Genomic DNA, 18,980 nt, shown 5'->3' with positions numbered 1-18,980 from the left:
GAACAATTGCCAAAGTTGTTCAGTGTTACCTTTTGTCGATAAGCATGGCTTTGTAATATTATTTGCTTTCACCTGAAGAATTAATATTCTTTGTGCAAGCATCATTTGAAGACGATCACAAGGAAAGTGATTAACAAGATTACCCTCAAGGCTTATAAATATTGATGTGGTTATTCTAAGTTGGGCACAACTCAACAACCTGCTTCTTTATACTTTTATCATCCTACAAAACCATATTCTATTCCTAAAAAAAAAAAAAAAAAGCAATAATGGCTCAAGGAGTTGCCTTCAACCTTGCCGGCAAAGTGCTTGAACTGCTGAGTCCCTTAATTCATGAAGAGATCAAGTTGGCCTGCGGTGTGAAAGCTGAGCTTGAAAATCTAAAGATCACAGTTTCCACAATCAAAGATGTACTTCTTGATGCTGAAAAGAAGGCTGATGATAGTGTTGCAGTCAAAGGTTGGCTCGAAAAGCTCAAAGATATCCTCCATGATGCAGATGACGTGCTGGATGATTTCTCCACTGAAGCTTTGCAACGCAAAATGATGACTGGAAATAAGATGACGAAGGAGGTACGCATTTTCTTTTCTAGTTCAAACCAGCTTGCTTTTAGTCATAATATGGGTCATAGAATAAAGGCAACTAGGGAGAGACTAGATGTCATTGCAAATGATATGGCGAAGTTCTCCTTCATAAAAGGCTCTACTGAGCCACAAGTCAAGAGTAGAGACAACAGGGAAACTTATTCTTTTATACCTCAAGATGAAGTTGTTGGGAGAGAGGACGATAAACAAAAAATTATAAAATTTCTTTTGGATACCAATTTTGAAGATAATGTTTCAATTATTCCAATAGTTGGAATTGGAGGCCTAGGGAAAACTACACTAGCTCAACTCATTTACAATGATGAAAATGTCAAAGCGCATTTTGAGCCAAAGTTGTGGACTTGTGTATCTGATAACTTTGATGTAAAACAAATTGTTAAACAAATTTTAGAATCTTTGAAAGAAGAGAGGCATGAAGAAACCCTTGACAATTTACAAAACCACCTTCGAGAAAAACTTAATGGAAAAAAGTACTTCCTTGTCCTGGACGATGTCTGGAATGAGGACAGAGATAAATGGCTCCTTTTGAAAAATTTATTAGTAGGTGGTGCAAAGGGAAGTAGGATACTGATAACCACACGTTCTGAAAATGTAGCAAAGATAACTGCCACAAATTCGTGGTATTCTCTAAAAGGTCTACCTAGAGAAAAGGCTTGGAGTTTATTTGTAAAAATGGCATTTGAACGCGGTCAAGAACCAAAAAATAATAAAATCTCAGCAATAGGAAATAAGATTGTTGAAAAGTGTGATGGATTGCCTCTTGCTATAAGAACAATAGGAAGCTTATTGTATGGTAAAACCTATGAGAATGAGTGGCAATCTTTTTTAGATAATGAACTCTCAAAATTAACTCAACAAGAAAATAAGATTTCATCAACTCTTAAGTTGAGTTATGATCACCTCCCATCACACTTGAAACAATGTTTTGCTTATTGTCGATTGTTTCCAAAAGATTATAGGATTGATGTAAATACACTTATTAATCTTTGGGTAGCACAAGGCTTTATTGTGTTAGAAGGCCCTAGGCAGCGTTTTGTGGATATTGGTAGAAAATACTTTATGAAATTACTTTGGAGGTCATTTTTCCAAGATGTAGAAAAAGATCATTTGGACAATATAGAATCATGTAAAATGCATGATCTCATGCATGATCTTGCAATTCTTGTGTCTGGAACAGAAAGTTCCATATTAAATTCAAGTGAGGAAAATGTTATTGAAAAAGTTCATCATGTATCATTTGATCTTGTGGAGTCATCGAGTCAATTGTCAATCCTCATGCCTAATAAAAGGAAGATACGAACAATTCTTGCAGCGAGTGTAGGAGGAACGTTGGATAACTTAACTTGTGATGCACTCATTTCAAATTTCAATTATTTACGTACATTGGATTTGAGTAAATTAAAGATACAAGTTGTGCCCCATTCAATTGGAGAATTGAAACATTTAAGATATCTTGATCTTTCTGAAAATGAAAATATTGAATTTCTCCCTAATTCCATTACAAATCTGCTAAAGAATTACCCCAGCGCCTTAAGAATTTGGTCAATCTCAGGCATTTAGACACTAGAGGGTGCTACGAATTGACGCATATGCCCCTTGGACTTGGGCATCTTACGTCTCTTGAGATACTAACATGGTTTGTCGTGAGGCAACGGGGTTCCAAGGCTAGCTCGTGTAGTTGGTATAAGAAAAAACAGGGTAGGTCTGGTGGTGGGCTAAGTGAATTGAAGGAGCTGAGCAATTTGGGAGGAAGTCTATTCATTAACAGTTTGGGACATGGAGAAGATGACATGGTGGAATGTAAAGCCACAAATATGAAGGGCAAACAACATCTTCAAGGGCTGGAATTAGTGTGGGATTTCATGGGGGATGATGGAGAAACCGAATGTTACGATGAAATGTCACTGGAAGGCCTCCAGCCACATCCAAGTCTTAAATGGTTGAGCTTGGCGAATTATATGGGTGTGAGAATTCCAAGTTGGGGCTCTTCTCTCACTAATCTTGTTAAATTTGGTTTATTTCAAAATAGGAGATTGCAGCACCTCCCACCGTTAAATCAATTCCCTTTACTCAAGTATGTATCTCTTGAGGCAATGGAAGCACTTGAATACATATCATATGGAGAGAGTGGTTCCTCTTCTTCTTCTTCAAAAACACCATTCTTCCCATCCTTAACTTCTCTTAGAATAGACTATTGCCCAAAACTGAAGGGATGGTGGAGGAATTCAGATGATGATGATAATGAGCCACACCATCTCTTACTTCCATCATTTCCTCCTTCTCTTTCGAGCTTAACAACCATCGGTTGCCCTAACCTGACTTCCATTCCCCCTTTTCCATATTTGAAAGAAAGGCTGGAATTGAGTGGGTGTAGCTGGAAGGTATTGGAGCAGACAATGAAAATGAAAATGGGAGCAGCAACCACATCAACCTACTTTCCTCTCTCTCAATTACAGCTTTTATCATTAGCAAAGATGAACGATATCGAATCTCTTCCAGAGGAGTGGCTGCGGAACCTCGTTTCTCTCCGGGAACTCGATATATCTTTCTGCGATGGACTGAGTTCTCTCCATTGGATAGGCATCCTCACGTCACTACAATCCCTTACAATCGTGAGATGTCCCAATCTGACGTCACTTCCTCAAGAGATTCGCAATCTCACCTCTTTAAAAGAGTTGATAATTTATGGTTGTCCCCACTTAGAGCAAAGATGCAAGAGGCAAGTAGGTGAAGATTGGCCCATCATTGCCCATGTCCCACGCGTACTAGTGGATAGGCAGAACCAGCAACCCTCTTCAGGTATGCATCTTGTCTATCTATCTTTTAATCCCAAATTAAAAATCAACTACTGGTTTTTGATATTTTGGACAACCTTTAAAACTATTCAACTTCGTTTTTTATGCTAAACTGAACCAATTTAAAACTCTCTTTCTTTATTTTCGGTCTTTTTCTTTTTCCTGTCTATAGAATGTTAATTAGACACTTGATTTCTTCACAAAGTTATTTGTACAAGAAAAATTAGGATAATGTATTCCATCCCTTTTCTTTTTTTTTCTTTCTTATAATTCTAATGATTTATATCTTTGTACCTAAGAGCATGTTGATAATATGATGTTTGTATGGTTGCTTCTTAATTATTGCAGTGATTCAGTTTGTCATAAAGAGGACTTAACCTAGCAAATAGCATTGCAAGAATTAGCTTATTTTGCAGGTATTTTGTTGGTTTTCTCTCTTTTTTTGAACGACTGATTTACAGAAAATAACTATATGGCCCTGAGATTAAGGAGAATAAAAAGGGATAATTGTAAATTTTTTCATTTGTTCTTTTATTCTAATGATTTAAATTGTTGTATCTAAGCTTGTGTTGATGAAATGACATATATGGTTGCTTTTTAATAATTGCAGAATCATAGCAAATTTGGTAGAATTTTGAAGGGAGGAGCGTGACCAGGAAACGAACACCACAGGGAATCAGCTTACTATAAAGGCATTTTAGTGGTTAATTTGTTTGTTTTTGAGGGGAATATTTGTTTGCTTCCTCAAATGTTGGTGTGAAGACTGACTTTTTAAAGTTAGAAGAATACAAGAATGACTGAACAAGTCTAATTTTTCGTACATGCACAAATTTTAAGGTAGTCTGGATTGAATTTTTATCTGTTACTCAATTAAAAATTACTAATTAAGGTTTTACATTTCAATTTAATACCAATTAAGACTTAAGGATCTTTTCATTTTCTATTTCTCTACTTGCTAAAGACACAGCCTTTGCTTCTCAACTTCTGGTTTTGCAGTCTCTGTTCGAACATTGGGCAACCTTGCGCTTGTTTCTTTTTTGTAATCATTGGAAAGCAAAGGGGTCGGTTAGCATAATGGATGGGTAGAGTATGGAATTTTTAGGCCAAAGAGAGGTAAAAGGAGTAAGGATGGTGGAGCTGTGATGGGTAAGAGAGGCAGTTTGATTAAATGTCCCAAAGGTGGAGTAATTTGCCGCAAAGTGATGCAGATGTAAGCAAATTCTTGCATTTTAATCATTCTTACCATATCATTTTTGTGCCAACTGCCCAAAGATAATATAGGGATCAATATCAACATTCTTCCTGTAGGTCATTTAGATAATGAATTAAATACAATATGCCCCACACTCATGAATCCATTTCTGATGGAGGTAGGGCCACACATTTATAAATTAATGGTTTAATTGGCTAATTCTATATGTTGATCTCACCTATGGCGGGGTGGCTTGTATGCAGTCCTACTCTTTAGCACTTGCCATTGAGTATAATCTTTTCTAATACTAAATGACGTGCATTTTCTTACAAAAATGAGTGGAAGTTGTTTCTCATTTTTGTAAGTTTTGTATAGAAATTACTGTTTTGAAGGTAGTTTCTTTTATAATTATAACCAAAAATGCATGAAGTGTATGTAATTTTGCACTTTAGACTAGTTCTATATTTCAGCCCTTATTGTTCTTTGGAATCTAAAATTTCAAAGGGAGGATGTTAGTGCCATGGGGGCCCTCTTTTTTATGTTTTCTTTTTTGTCAAACCAACTTAAGGATGCAGTTGGTAAAAAGGAAATTGTTGAAAATGATCCCAACGACTTTTATGTTTGCCTTAACATCTTACATATAAGAGTGGGTAGGAATAATCTAGAGTTTTTCAGTGATGCAAAAAGTGTTATCCAACATCAAAGTCTCAGTGTTTTTTTTATAAGGATAATTCAAAACAATTCTGGCTTAAAATTTTACATGTTCTCACTGGTAGGGAAAATGTAATTTAAGATACCTCAAATTTTCTCAATTTTCCTATAGGGAATATTCACTGAATGAGATGTAGTTGTATATTTTATCACCAAGTAACTCATGCACCAACCGATAACCTAATTTTCTTGACTTTCATGTTTTCCAAAGCTGAGGTATTTGGTAGAGCAACTTCAACATCTACTGCAATGCAAATTTGTTCAAATTTGATATTTTTCTAGTCCAATGCTTTCTTAGAGTAATCAACAACCTCACCTCAATTAAATCCTTGTAATTTCAGATGGCCAAGTTTGATATCGCTACTTGAAAGGAATACAGCTACCTCATTCTCTCACCACTTTAATGAGATTGTGAATTACCAGTTGCTCAAGTTATTAGAAAGATGCAAGGGTGGAACAAGTTTTAATTGGCCTAAGATAGCTGAAATTCTATATTTCTGGAGGAAGAAAATAGAAGGTATATGATGGGAGGTAGATTAACGTCTTTTCTCTTGAAGAAATATGCATATGCTTCTATTGGTATGTACTAATTAAGCTGCATCCTTCACAAGCTATCAAATATCATCATCATCCTTGTTTTGTACTGTTTCTTTCTTCATCTCTTTAAGGTTGTTTGGTTTATTTTGAAAGAATTTCTAACAACGTTAATTTCCTCTGTAGAATGAATTGTGACTTTAAACTATATGGCTCAAGTATTGATCCTAATAAAATCATATGCACATTACAATCCTACAAGTTTGTGATATATATTGCATTTCACAACTGATTTTCATTCTCTTCCATTGTACTTTTATTCTACATCTAATATCTGCAAAAAAAAAAAAAAATAGATTCAAGTGGTTTTGTTTCATACTTTCTTGAAGAAGGCAGGAAAAATTCATTAGTGCAATGCCGAAATGTCAAATTTGTATTTATGTTTAACAATAATATCTAATGAAAAGAGGGAAAACACCATAATACAACTTCCTCCATTTACTTTCCTCTCTCTACTGTACTACTCCCTTTGTTATTCCATTGTGTTTAATAGTTCACTCCTTTCCCCTTCTTGCCTGTCTCACCCCCTGACCTTACTCTCATGAACTTTCCATTAATTTGTCTTAAGCAGGAGCTTCATCCTTTGCATATATGTTTACTAGAGTTGTTCACTTATTAGAATGGTTTTGTTTAACTGGTCTTATTTTTGTCAGCATAGCCATAGATTATCTCATGGATCTCTTGTTGATTTATTTCTTTTTCTTCCTTGTAGATGACTGCTGCATTATGTTTTGTAGTTAAGATGGTAAGGGCCTCTATCCTCAGTTTGCAAATAGAGGTAAGTTGTAAGATTTTTGAGCAAAATGATAAAATTCTATGGAAATTAATCAATATTTAATATGATACTTTATTTTTGTACTGCTCAATGTCATTTTAGTAACTAGTAATACTAATAACTAATGGCTTATGTAGTTTATGCAATGTAATAATATATAATTTGGCTGAATAATTTCCTCTTTTTCTCAAATTTTGTTTTGAGAATTCATCTAAGTCAAAAGCATAAATGATTTTGAGTCTAGTGTATCTAAACACGCACAATTCCAACGTCAATGATATAATAAATAAATAAATCTCCATCCAAATTGCGTTTCTCGTCTCTTAATTTTATTTATATAAACCACTCAGATTTTTAGGTATCTTATCATTTTTCTTACCTTTCCACCCACGTTTTGTTTTATAAGTCAGGCTGCTAATGCTTAAACCACCTGACCTTTGGTTCTTCTTAATTGCAAGTTTTTTTTAATTTGCTTGGATCTTGCTATGCCTTCTACTGCTGGAGCCTATTCCTCATATCCAAATATTTCGAAGGTAAAAGATTTCCATCAGTTGACTGTGATATGCTTCTTATTGTTGTCATGCCAAAACAAAATTTTTTCTTTTGGTACACACATAATACTTTGTTTACTTCCTCACATGTTGAATCGTTGATGTGAAGACTGACTTTGAAGTCAAAGAAGAAGGAGAGAATGACTGAATGAGTCTAATTTGTTCATTAATGCACAAATTCAAAGGTAGTTTGGATTGAATTTTTATCTATTACTCAATTGAAAATAGCCAATTAAGGTTTTTCTGTTTGCTTGAATACCAATTAAGATTAGAGGATACTGTTATTTTTCTTACTTCTTTTTTCTAATAGGTTGTTGTGCTCAAAACAAAACCCAAGATTAAGAACTTTTGGTTTTTCCAATGGTTGGTAATTTGGCACTTTGTCTCTTTGCTAAAACCGTGGCCCTGGCTTCTTGAATTTTGGCTGTGGAATCCCTGTGTGAACATTAGGCAGCAAAAACATGTGTAGGACGGAAGGAACATAAGAGTGGAATCCAATTGCGTATTTAACTTCTCAATCATTTGACTTCTCACATAGAACAAATCAAGGAAGCTACAAACCTGGCTAATTTTGCCCTGAAATTGTGTAAAAGTAGTGGACTCATTGGTAATCAACTTCTCTCTCTTAAAACAAATTCGGTAAATCTCTTTATGTTTTGTTCCCTTCCTGTATGTTCAAAGGCCTGCTGTTGCATATATGACATCTTCACATATATGGAGAAGAAAAGATAGCGTTTTTATTTTTGTACCTACATTTGACTTTATGTTATGAGGTGATGTACTTGGTTGCTTCGCTGACAATCGCAGAAATAGAGAAAAAATTTTACCACTTGAGGGATCTTCCATGCAAACTAACATTGCAGGAGTTATCTTATTAAATGGATTTTGTTTGGTCAATTATTTTCTTTATATATAATTTTAAAACATGTTCTTATGTATACTAGAAATTGATTTCCACAATGTCATTGGGTAATTGGTAAACAACTAATGAATTAAGTAGGTTATGGGTTATGACAACAAGGCTGAATAATTTTTTCTTTTTCCAAATGTTTCTGGAGAATTCATTTAAGTCAAAAGCATAAAACCAGATAGAGTCTAGAAGGTTTATTTAGTATAGTGTGTCCGGACATGCACAAATTTAATGGTAAATTATCTAACAGATTTCAGAATACCCTCATGTTCATAATTCTTTATATATTATTTTATGGTGGGTTATTAATTCTCAAAGCAGCATCCAAGCTTAGAAACTCTTAATTTTCTAAGTGGTTGGTGTTTTGTCTATTTGTCTTCCTCCTAAAGCCCCTTTGGTTCTTAACCTTTTGTTGTGCAGACTCTGAATATTGGGCGACATTGCTAATCTTCTTTTCTCTAATCACTGCGAAGAACCAGCATGCTGGCCCCCCAAATGAGTATGGGGGATAGAGTACATGAAAATTTTAAGCCATAAAGAGGTAGAACGAGTAAGGATGGTTGAGACATGACAGGTAAGAGAAGCAGTTTGATTAAATATCCCAAAGATGGAGTAATTCACTGCAAAGCAATGCAGAGGTAAGCAAATTCTAGCCTTTGCACTATTCTTACCTTATCAGTTTTGCCAAAAGATTATATAGGAGCCAATATGAAAATTCTTCTTATAGATCATTTAGAATGGTGAATTAAATACATTGTCACACATTTAATAAAATAGTGGTTTAATTGGCTGATTCTATATGTTTTTGGGTTTTGAATATATCTAAGGGTTGTTATCTAGTACTGATCTCACCAAGGGAGGGGTATCTTGTTACAGTCCTACTCTTTAGAACTTGCCCTCATGTCTACTCTTTTCTAAAACTAAAAGACATGCATTTCTTACAAAAATGAGTGGAAGTTGTTTCTAATTTTTTTTAGTTTTTTAAAGATGTTGTTTGAATTGAAGGTAGTATCGTTTGTAATTATATTTAGTGATACATACTGTGTAGCAATTACACATTTTAGACATGTTCCTTATGTCAGCCTTTTTTGTGATCTGAAAGCTTAAATTAAGGACCACTATTTGATTAATCAATCAATTAAAAGGAAAGGGCACTAGTGCCATCAGATTAACATCTTTTTGTTGAAGAAATATACATATGATTCTGTTGTTTACTAATTAAGCTGCACCCTTCACAAGCTATCAAGTGTAATTTTGTTCCTTTTTTTTCCCCTTTCTCTACTTATCTCTTTAAGGTTTTTTTAAAAAAATATTTATAATAAAATTTTATAGTATATTTGTAGAATGGATTGCAAGACTAAACTATAGGTCTTAAGTATTGATGCTATTCATCATGTGCATACTATAGTTCTACAACAATGCAGTGATATATATTCCATTTCACAACTAGTTTGCACTCTCTTCTATTGCACTTTTATTCTGCATCTGATATCTCCATGTCCTTTTATTGGCTTCTTTTCTTTAGAACTGTATCTCATACTTTGTTGACAGGCATTTGCATTTGGTTTCTGTATTAAGTAATATATAGACCAAGTGATATCTGGCACCTCTTGTCCTTGAGTTACAATTTTTCAAGAGGGTGAATCCTGAGTACAATTCACAGGGAAATAGCTTGGAGCTATTATCCATGTAAGCTATCATTAATATTTACTGAAAAAATGGTCACTAATCATCATCTTGCATGTAGTTCGTGAGAAGATTTCACAGAATAACTTTGGTTTTTTTTTTTTCCTCAGTTTTGTTTTCTATAGCTTAGTGTGCATCAAAATCACAAATATGCTTTAGAGTTTAAAGTCACAAAATTCTAGGGACAGCGTAACTTTATGCTTCATTCGGTTGGCAAGAATGAGCAAGAACAGCAAAAAATGTTTCGACATCTTTTGGTATTTGGTAGAAAAAACTACTTTATTTGGCTTAATACAATTTTTTTTAGTAAGTAAACATTTTGTTAAAAAGGCACAAAATGGGGGCACAACACTAGTACACCAAACCTATACAAGAGATTTCATTTGCTTAATTTAATTATTTAGCTCAAATCATGTGGGAATTTTGTATTTCTAAAAAATATTTGATGAATACTTTGCCAATTTTTCTTACTCCAACTAGCAGAAACATGAAATAAAGAGGTGGTAATGAATCTTAAGATTGCTGGTGCCCCAAATATTCTAACTAGGTCCAGAAGGATCTCACCCCATTAGCTACACAGGTTCTTGAATCCTTCGACCTCTAACTCATAAGTTATTGAACCACATCTTGATCATTTGCGCTCTCTTTTCATTGTTCTCTTTCAAGAGCATCCCATTTTATTGAATTTCTAAATTATTTGTTTCTGTATATAAAACAGAGGATCGTGGCATTGAAACCAAAAGGATTTTCAAAGATGGTTCTACAAAAATCAGGCATCATCTTTCAATAGATTGAGTAATATGTCTTTCACTTCCTTAATTTAGTTTCATATTTGTGATCATTTTTGTAACAATTTTGTCTTTTCAAAAATTTGCTTGCAAATTATTTTTGTAACAGTAATATTTTTTAACCGGTAAATTTTTGATTTTGTAGTTCTCTTTTTGTGCTGTCTGGAGCTCATTGTTGTGTACAAGTAGGTGACTTAACCCATTTAATCTTACATATAAAAGAATGAGTGTGTGACACAATCTGCAAAAGTCATACAAATTTTTATACTTGTTGATAATTTCAAGTGCAGGGCAAAATTGTGCATGCTCCATTGATGGCTTTTGAGACTTCCACAACTAAGAACCTCTTCGGTAAGTGCTGTTATCTCTACATTAGCATCATTTTAGTCATCCTTGAAGTTGTCTTTCAATTCTTCCTAAGGCTGCTTAGTATGGTACAATATTCCAAGCCATGGGCAATTGCATATATGAGAGTCACAAACACTTACATTAACCTGAAACTTTTATACACATGCAATGAATTCCCTTTTGTGCAGATGCTAGGTGTATGTTTCCTGTTCTAGTATTAGATCCCCAATAATATTTGTTCTCTTTTGCAGTGTGGATGGAGGTCATTGTGTCGTCTTTGAAGTAAGTGTGAAGTGTGAAGATGATCCATTTCTGTGTATTTTAGAGAAAAGGGAAAAGGAGCATTTTCAATAAGGGACTAGAATTAGGGAGAGAGATTACGTCCCTTGTTGACTTCCATTCGGATGAAATTCCTTATTTTTTTACCTAAATTTTCCTATTAATTTTTGTTCTTATTGGAAAATCTTGGGATCTCCCTCATAGGCAATAAAGCCGCTAGGTGAAGTTATTTATCAAGGAAGATTTGGCAACCAGAGCTTTGTCCTACCATATGCTCTTTACAAGCAAGTTTTCAAAAGATATGAGAACATGCATTTGGATTGAATTAAAAGCTGGTATGGTACTTTCATATTCCTCAGAACAATAGAAATTCAATATAACTTTAAGAAATAGAACTTTGAAAGAGCTCAACTTCCCTCCCCTGCCCCCTGCTAGTAGGGGTTATGTTGATGAAAATTATTATGTTCCCTGCATTTACTCAGGATGTTATGCACTTCCTAGATTTTAGATTCTTACCACTTGAAGTATGAGTGAATGCCTTCAAAATTTCTGAAGGGTTGGTTGTCCATTGTCTCATATATGGTTTTAACTGCTTGACTGAAGGTCAACTTTGTGAATAGTTTTCACAATTTATTTTTTACATATTTTTTTTGGCCCTAGAGCTTGATATTCACAAGTTTTACACATTTTAAAGCTTGATTTAATCCATGATATTCTTCTAGTAAAGTTCTACCTGCTACTGCTAGCTAGGTTTGTAGTATTTTTAAATCATAGATACTTTGTCTTTAGAGCAAAATTTACTCTTTTTCTAATATTAATTCTTAGATTCAAGTAGTTCTGTTTCATACTTCCTTGAAGAAGGCAGGAAAAAAAATTATAAGTGCAATGCTGAAATGTCAAATGTGTATTTCTGCTCAACAACAATATCTAATGAGAATTGTTTTGTTTAACTGCTCACATTTTGGTCAGCATAGCCAAAGATTATCTCATGCTTGTCCTATTGATTTATGTTTTTTAGTTAAGATGGTAAGAGCCTTTATCCTCATTTTGCAGAATATTTGCCTCAAGGTCTTGAGCCATTGTTTTGGGTCTAATAGCGAGGCAAATAGAGGTAAGCTGTAAGATTTTTGAGAAAAATGATAAAAGTCTATGGAAATTGGTCAATATTTAATATGATATTTTAGCTATTGTTTCCCCTACAGATGACAGTTCCACTAAGCATTCAACCTGACTCATAACTCCTAATCTGCGAGACTTGAGCCAATATGTTTGTTTGTGGTAAATTTACATTCCTTTTTTTAATAGTATTTGTCTCACATTCTGGGTGAAAAGTTGCTTTCATGATAACCATATGTGTAAATATGTGAAGACTAACATATTTCTCTATCTCCTTTGTTATTTTTCCTTAGGTGTGTCAGCCATTATACGACCATGTAGTTCCCTATTGAATGGTTGTCAAATGGTGACTATACAGCAATTAGCAAAAAAAGTCTTGAATCTAGCTATTACAAAAAAGATGTTTAAGATCACATAATGATGTGGACTGGTCATATTTGTTCCTTTGGAGAAGTATTAGTCATCTTCAACAGTTTTGGTAGAGAAATGAGGACAATTGAGTAGATAGTCATGTCAACTGGAATGTTGAAATCACAATTCTCGACTTGTTGAATACTGTTGCCAACTAAACTATCAAGTATTTGTATTTCACGTCTTCAAATTTTATGATTTGGGAGGCCAACTTTGTGTGAGCTTTGGTGGATCAACTTTTTGGGTTCCTCTTGCAATAACTAGGGTGCTCTTTCTACTTAATATACAATTTATGTTTGGAGGTTCTTTTCTATATTTATTTATTCTTCAGGAGATGGAAACTTTAAAAAGAAATTTTACATATCTTGAAACTTATTTGAATCTATGATGTTCCCTCAATGATAATGATAATAATAGACTTTAAACTGTTGAGTTAATTAAAACTCATAGATCACTCATAAACTATAACTTTTTTGTGGTAAATGAGAGAGGCGAGAGACCAAACAAAAATAAATAAATAAATAAAACCCAACCCTCAGAGTTCAATGACGTGTCAAATCTCAATTGGGTAAAACTCATGCATGTATGTGCATTTGGCATGATAATGATACACATAATCCCCATGTAAAGCTAAGATAGCATTAATGGTTTTTAAGAAACTGTTTCAGAGACCAATGTCCCATTCAAGAACACACGCATAGGACTTGTTGCTTACAAATTGAAAGTCTTTTGTTTGAATGTATTATTGGTGGCAAACATATTGAGGAAAAGTGGAGATTTCCATGAACCTAGTTTTAAGCCATCAATACAGGCCGTTTTGAGTCAGGTTCCTCATATACGACAAGGCGCTTTAGGTTTATTTTCGTAGTCGTCTAGACTTAAGATGATATTACGGCGTGTTGTTTAATGTCTAAGGTTATACTCCTTCAATACTTGAAGCTACAAGTCGTTTATGTAAAGTTTACTAATGAACCTACTTAAACTGTATGTCGTTGGAGCTATTATTCATTAGTCATGACAGTTAAGTTTGTTACTGTTTGTTATGGCAGACTGTTGGATTGGTTTAGTTTGTTAGATTTTGGTTTTGGTTCTGTTGTAACCGTTAGGTATATAATAAAGCAGTGTGCCTATCGCATTTTAATTAATCTTCAGTGAAATCCTTTTTAAGTGAACTACAATACTATGATTTAAATATAATATTTCTTTACTTCTTTCTTCTTTCCTTTTTTTTTCCCCCTTGAATGCAGAATATTAGGGTAATTAAATTTTGAGAATCATAATTGAAGTCTCTCAGTTTTGATGTCAGTCCTACACTTTTTTTTTCTTCTACCTAGAAATTTTTGGTTGAATATATATATATATATATATATATATCTGTGTGTGTGTGTGTATTTGTTTGTGCTGTGGTGTAATCCTTTTTTAATCTTGGATAATTCTATCTTCTTTTTTTTCCTTTTTTTTAGATATTAATTTTTTGAATTTTTTAAAATTATTAAATTTATAAAAAAAAAATATCAAATTTATGTTATATTCTAATGACATGGTAATGACAACCACTAATAGAAAGACAGTATTGAATAAATTTGAAAGTAACATAACTAAATTAAAAACAAATGAAATTAAGTATCTGTTTGGTTGGTGGATGGAAAAGTATGGGTTATAAAATAGAATATGTATAAATTTACTATCATGTCTTTACTTAATAACTTTTTTTAATAAATAGTTTATAAAGGAAAAAAGAAATATTGTTTGAATATTTTCTTTAGAAAAAAAGTTATAATGTCACCTTTTTTTTTTAGAGATAATTACAACATGCTACTAAACCCGCAGTTCAAACATTTTCCCCCCTAAACCCTCCAAACACTTTGTGCATGGAGAGAGCATAGATATGTACCCTAATTTTCTTAAAAGTTTATGATGTTGTGAAAGACTGCAACCTCAGCCCACTGGGTCCTGCCAAGCCTAGCCCATACGAATGGGTGAGATTGTTGTTGTCCCTCAAAGTGGGTTTTTCAATTGAGTCAACACTTATATAATTGTAGGAAAAATAAGAAGACCTTATGAAATAATACACATTTTTATTAAATAGCTTTGAATTTGAATTTACATTGAAATAGAAATTACAAGGCTTTTTGTCCTAAGTACAATCTAAAGTAGTACATAGCTTTGAACCTAGTTACATTCTAAAATGTAAAATTACATGCATAATTAACTAATTTATAAACTTCGATCTAAGTTCGGAGACTAAGGGTCCGTTTGGATATAGCTGAAAACTGAAAACTGAAAACACTGTAGCAAAATAATTTTTAAATGGGTGAATAGTGATGCGGGTCCCATTTTTAATTTAAAAAAAATCTGAAAAGTACACAGCCTCCCAATCCAAACCCACCCTAAGTTACAAGGTGGGAAGGTGGTAGGCACCCACCATGCTCAATAAGACTGATCTTTAGACTATGGAGGCCACTTACATATTCCATCAAACATGTCATAAAGCAAAGATACAAATATCATATTGAATTTGAATTTTGAAGAGAAAAATAAAATATACCACTATTTTGCATCACATTGAATTAAAATTGAATTGAATTTAGACATGGAAACATGCATAATATACAGTCATATCACATCACATTGAACTAAAATTAAATTGAATTAAACATAAAAATTTAAGTGGAAAGCATGTTTTGAGTTTTACATCATAAATATTTACAAAAAGAATATAGAATTCTAAGATCTTAAGAACTATTATTTTTGAGATTAAGTTTAATTTTTATCTTTTTTTTTTATGAACAGATATTTCTTTTACTCATAGATATAACAAATTAAAAATTAAAAACATATTACTAGCATGTATAAAATCCCTAAATTTTAATTGAAGAAGCATACATGAGACCCTAATTATCCTAGCAAGATTATATCTTGCTCATTGAACATAAAAACAATCATGCTTCATATTTATTGAAAAAAATGAAATAAATTGTTACCTGCATATAATAGCAGCAATGAGTTCCAGTATCTCTGAGTTAAATTAAGAATTATTGTTTCATTGTACTAAGCATCTTGGCAGACCTTAGCACAAAAGCAAGACCCAATCTTTCCAAAATTAAGATATTTAATTTAACTATTTTGTAAAATGTTTATTAAATCCATTAATATTGAAAAGATCAAGGACATGTATTCACATAATTGTTTCAAGCTTATCCAATAGGATTTTGACATGTAATTAATTTTAATTTAACCAAGTTGTGCTATATGTTTATATTTCAATTGGTTTTTACTCGATCGCGATCGCATTTTACTTGTTTTATATACATGCCTTGATTTCTACTTGTCTCAAGCTTAATTAATGAACTTGTTTGTTATGTGCAAGTGTTTCAAGTTACAAGTATATATGGTACAAGTTCTTCACAGGTTTTAGATTTAAGTGTGAATGAGTTTTGCCTCTGTTCCCAAACTCACATTTTTGTCACAGAATAGCCAAATGAAGAGATTGTAAAGTTGTGTCTTTCAACTATATTTTGTTAGCTTTAATTCCATGTCAAATTTGATTGTATTTTGTCAATCTTTTCCCTGTATGTTTGTGGGATTTAATGTAAAGATTGAGTATGAGAGTTTGGTAAAGAATTGTGAAGACCGTGAAGTTCGCGACTTGCTCGCGACTAACTCGCAAGTGGACAACCCACGACAGGTCACGGGAGAAGCGCATGATGGAATATGAAAAGTCTTTCCAGGCTGTATTTTGTGAGTCACTTCGCGACTTGGCTAACCCTCGAGTGACCCGCAAAACTCTTTGCTTGGATAGTTTTAAAGAGTGCTTTCCTCATTTCTATACCCATACTATATAAGTCCACATTACCCACAAAATTGTAAGGAGTCTTTTAGAGAGAAAACCCTAGCAACGCACATGAGAGTTAAAGGTTGTGAACCCATAATCATCTACACAATTTCTCTTAGTTTTCCTCTATTCCTACTTCTTCAATTACAAATCCTTGAGAGGTTCTTAACCCAAACACTTACCTCACCCAATCTAAGTATTGAGAGAAGTTTTGGTGCATGTGGGAAGCATTAGAAGAAGCCATTGATTGGAGGATGTAATTTGGAGTTAATTGTGGGATCCGAATAACTAGTGAAGACATGGCTCAGCGAAGTTCATTGGTAGCTAGAACTCGGAAGGTTCAAGTACATTTGGTAGATTAGGCTTAGAGTGTCTTTTTGATATCTTTGCACTCCAACTTTATTCACTAGTAGATCGATTCAGTTTAGAGGGCCACATAGAGGTTTTTCGCAGAGTTTGTCGATTTCCTCTTCAATAACATATCTTAGTATTATTTTGTATTTGCATCTCTCTTCCCTTACTCTTTAAGCTTTACATTTACTATTTATTATATGCGCTTATGCTTTAGAGAGTAGATCCGGTTTTATTGGGTCACACTTACTCTTTTTCCGCACTTAGTTAAGTACAGTAAAAGTAATCTAACCGTAATTTTTAATTTGGGGGTCTAAATAAGCTATAGTGTTTCACACTATTTGAGCTTTCATAATGGATCGTGATTTGCACTTCATGACATTTCCACTATTAAAATAATTCAATCCTGCAAAGGATTGTTCATGGAACTCTCGTGTAATCGAGGTTGATGGCTCGAGCATTGACATATCACATTGATTATGCAAATGGTTTTCAAGGTCATTGAACTTACCTACAAATTACATTATCTTCGTTTATTCTCAATTCTCATTACTTGCAAAATTTCAAGACAATCAAATATTAATAACTAGGTTATCGATCAGATATTTAAAATGCAAGTTTTTGTAGTTTAAAATTATACTTGAAAGATAGGTGTATTAATCAGATAGTAAATAATGGCCGATTTACCATGTTTATTGATCAAAGATAGGTCTAAACCACACAATATTATTGGTAAGTTTTTATCGTTTCTTACATAGTCCCACCTCCGACAATATTTTTTAACCTACCATTACAAACTAGTCACAAATGCGAACTTTATTGTGTCTCTAATATTATTGATTTTTTTTTCTTTGATTATTCAATAAGTGAGTAAGGAGGGATTTGAACCATGGATATGTGGGCTAGAAACACTAAAAAGTGTCAACATTTTTTCATTTTTGAAATGGTTAGAAAATTCACTACCCTTGCAACTCGACCCAACCCCCCTTTGGACCCCTTGCACTTTAGTGTATAAGAGGTACCGCTTGGACTAAAGAGTTTATTCGATGTCAACGAGACGAGTTATAAAACTTTTAACTAAAATTATTGAATTTTAAGAACATGTTAAGATAATAAATTGTAATTGGTGTACGATAAAAATACTATTGGACCAAAGTAAAAACTACTCAAACTTTAGCAACAAAAAAGAAGAGTAAAAAATACTTTGATGATGCTGTCATCAAAACTTGACACCTTATCATTGTGTAAAATTAGGTATAAAATTAGGTGTATTTTATTGTTAATTAAAAAAATTAAAGAAGCTCAAAAAATAGAAGATAAGTGTTACATCTATAACATTTTTACAACATTTTCGTAACAAATTCTCTATAAAAGGTTGTTATTAATTTTAATTTAAACCTATAAATAAAAAGTATTGTAAAAATATCGTAAATAGAACATTTTTCAAAGGTAAAAAAAGTAAAATAATCTCTCTTTTTTTTTGTTTTTTGTTATTAAAATGACATGACAACTGGTCAAGTAGTGTAAGCTTTTGAGGGTGACAATGCACCTTGATTTTGGATCTTTGGATTGTTAGGCGATGGTTGAGGATTACAACTCACAATTGGGTATCGGTGTGTGGTATTAGTTGGGCCAGTTGGCCCATTTCTAGGCCGAATATGGGTGTGAACTGTGAAATGGTTAGTGTGAACTGTGAACTATGCCTATGGGTTTGACTGTGGAGGCTCTTGGAATACTTTTTGTTTTTGAAGGGAGAAATATTATTATTTTCTATTAATTTTTGTAAACTTGGATGAAAAAAATATATTAATGGCTATTAATTAATTCACACCAATTAAACCTTTCACTAAAAAAATCAAAACAATTAAACCATACAAAAGTTTGGTGTAAGTTCTTGAAAAGTTGAAGTATTCAAAGTTCTAAACAACACAATATTTGTAATTATTCATGTTATTTTATATAACAATTGTCTAACTACGTATATGATAATGGAAGTGGAAAGTAACATTATAATAAATACTTCTCAAAGGCAA

At 33.0% G+C, this 18,980-nt stretch overlaps 1 pseudogene; it reads left to right on the top strand.

The window, feature by feature from the left end:
* The first annotated feature begins 269 nt into the window (after nt 1-269).
* Nucleotides 270-12,997, top strand: LOC142617221 (putative disease resistance protein RGA4; annotated as a pseudogene).
* Nucleotides 12,998-18,980: the final 5,983 nt, after the last annotated feature.

The sequence above is a fragment of the Castanea sativa genome, chromosome 11 (genome assembly GCF_040712315.1).
Source record: "Castanea sativa cultivar Marrone di Chiusa Pesio chromosome 11, ASM4071231v1".
In the NCBI taxonomy this organism is placed as follows: domain Eukaryota; kingdom Viridiplantae; phylum Streptophyta; class Magnoliopsida; order Fagales; family Fagaceae; genus Castanea; species Castanea sativa.
The sequence above is the reverse complement of the archived record's forward strand: the minus strand, read 5'-3'. Positions and strand labels throughout refer to the sequence as shown.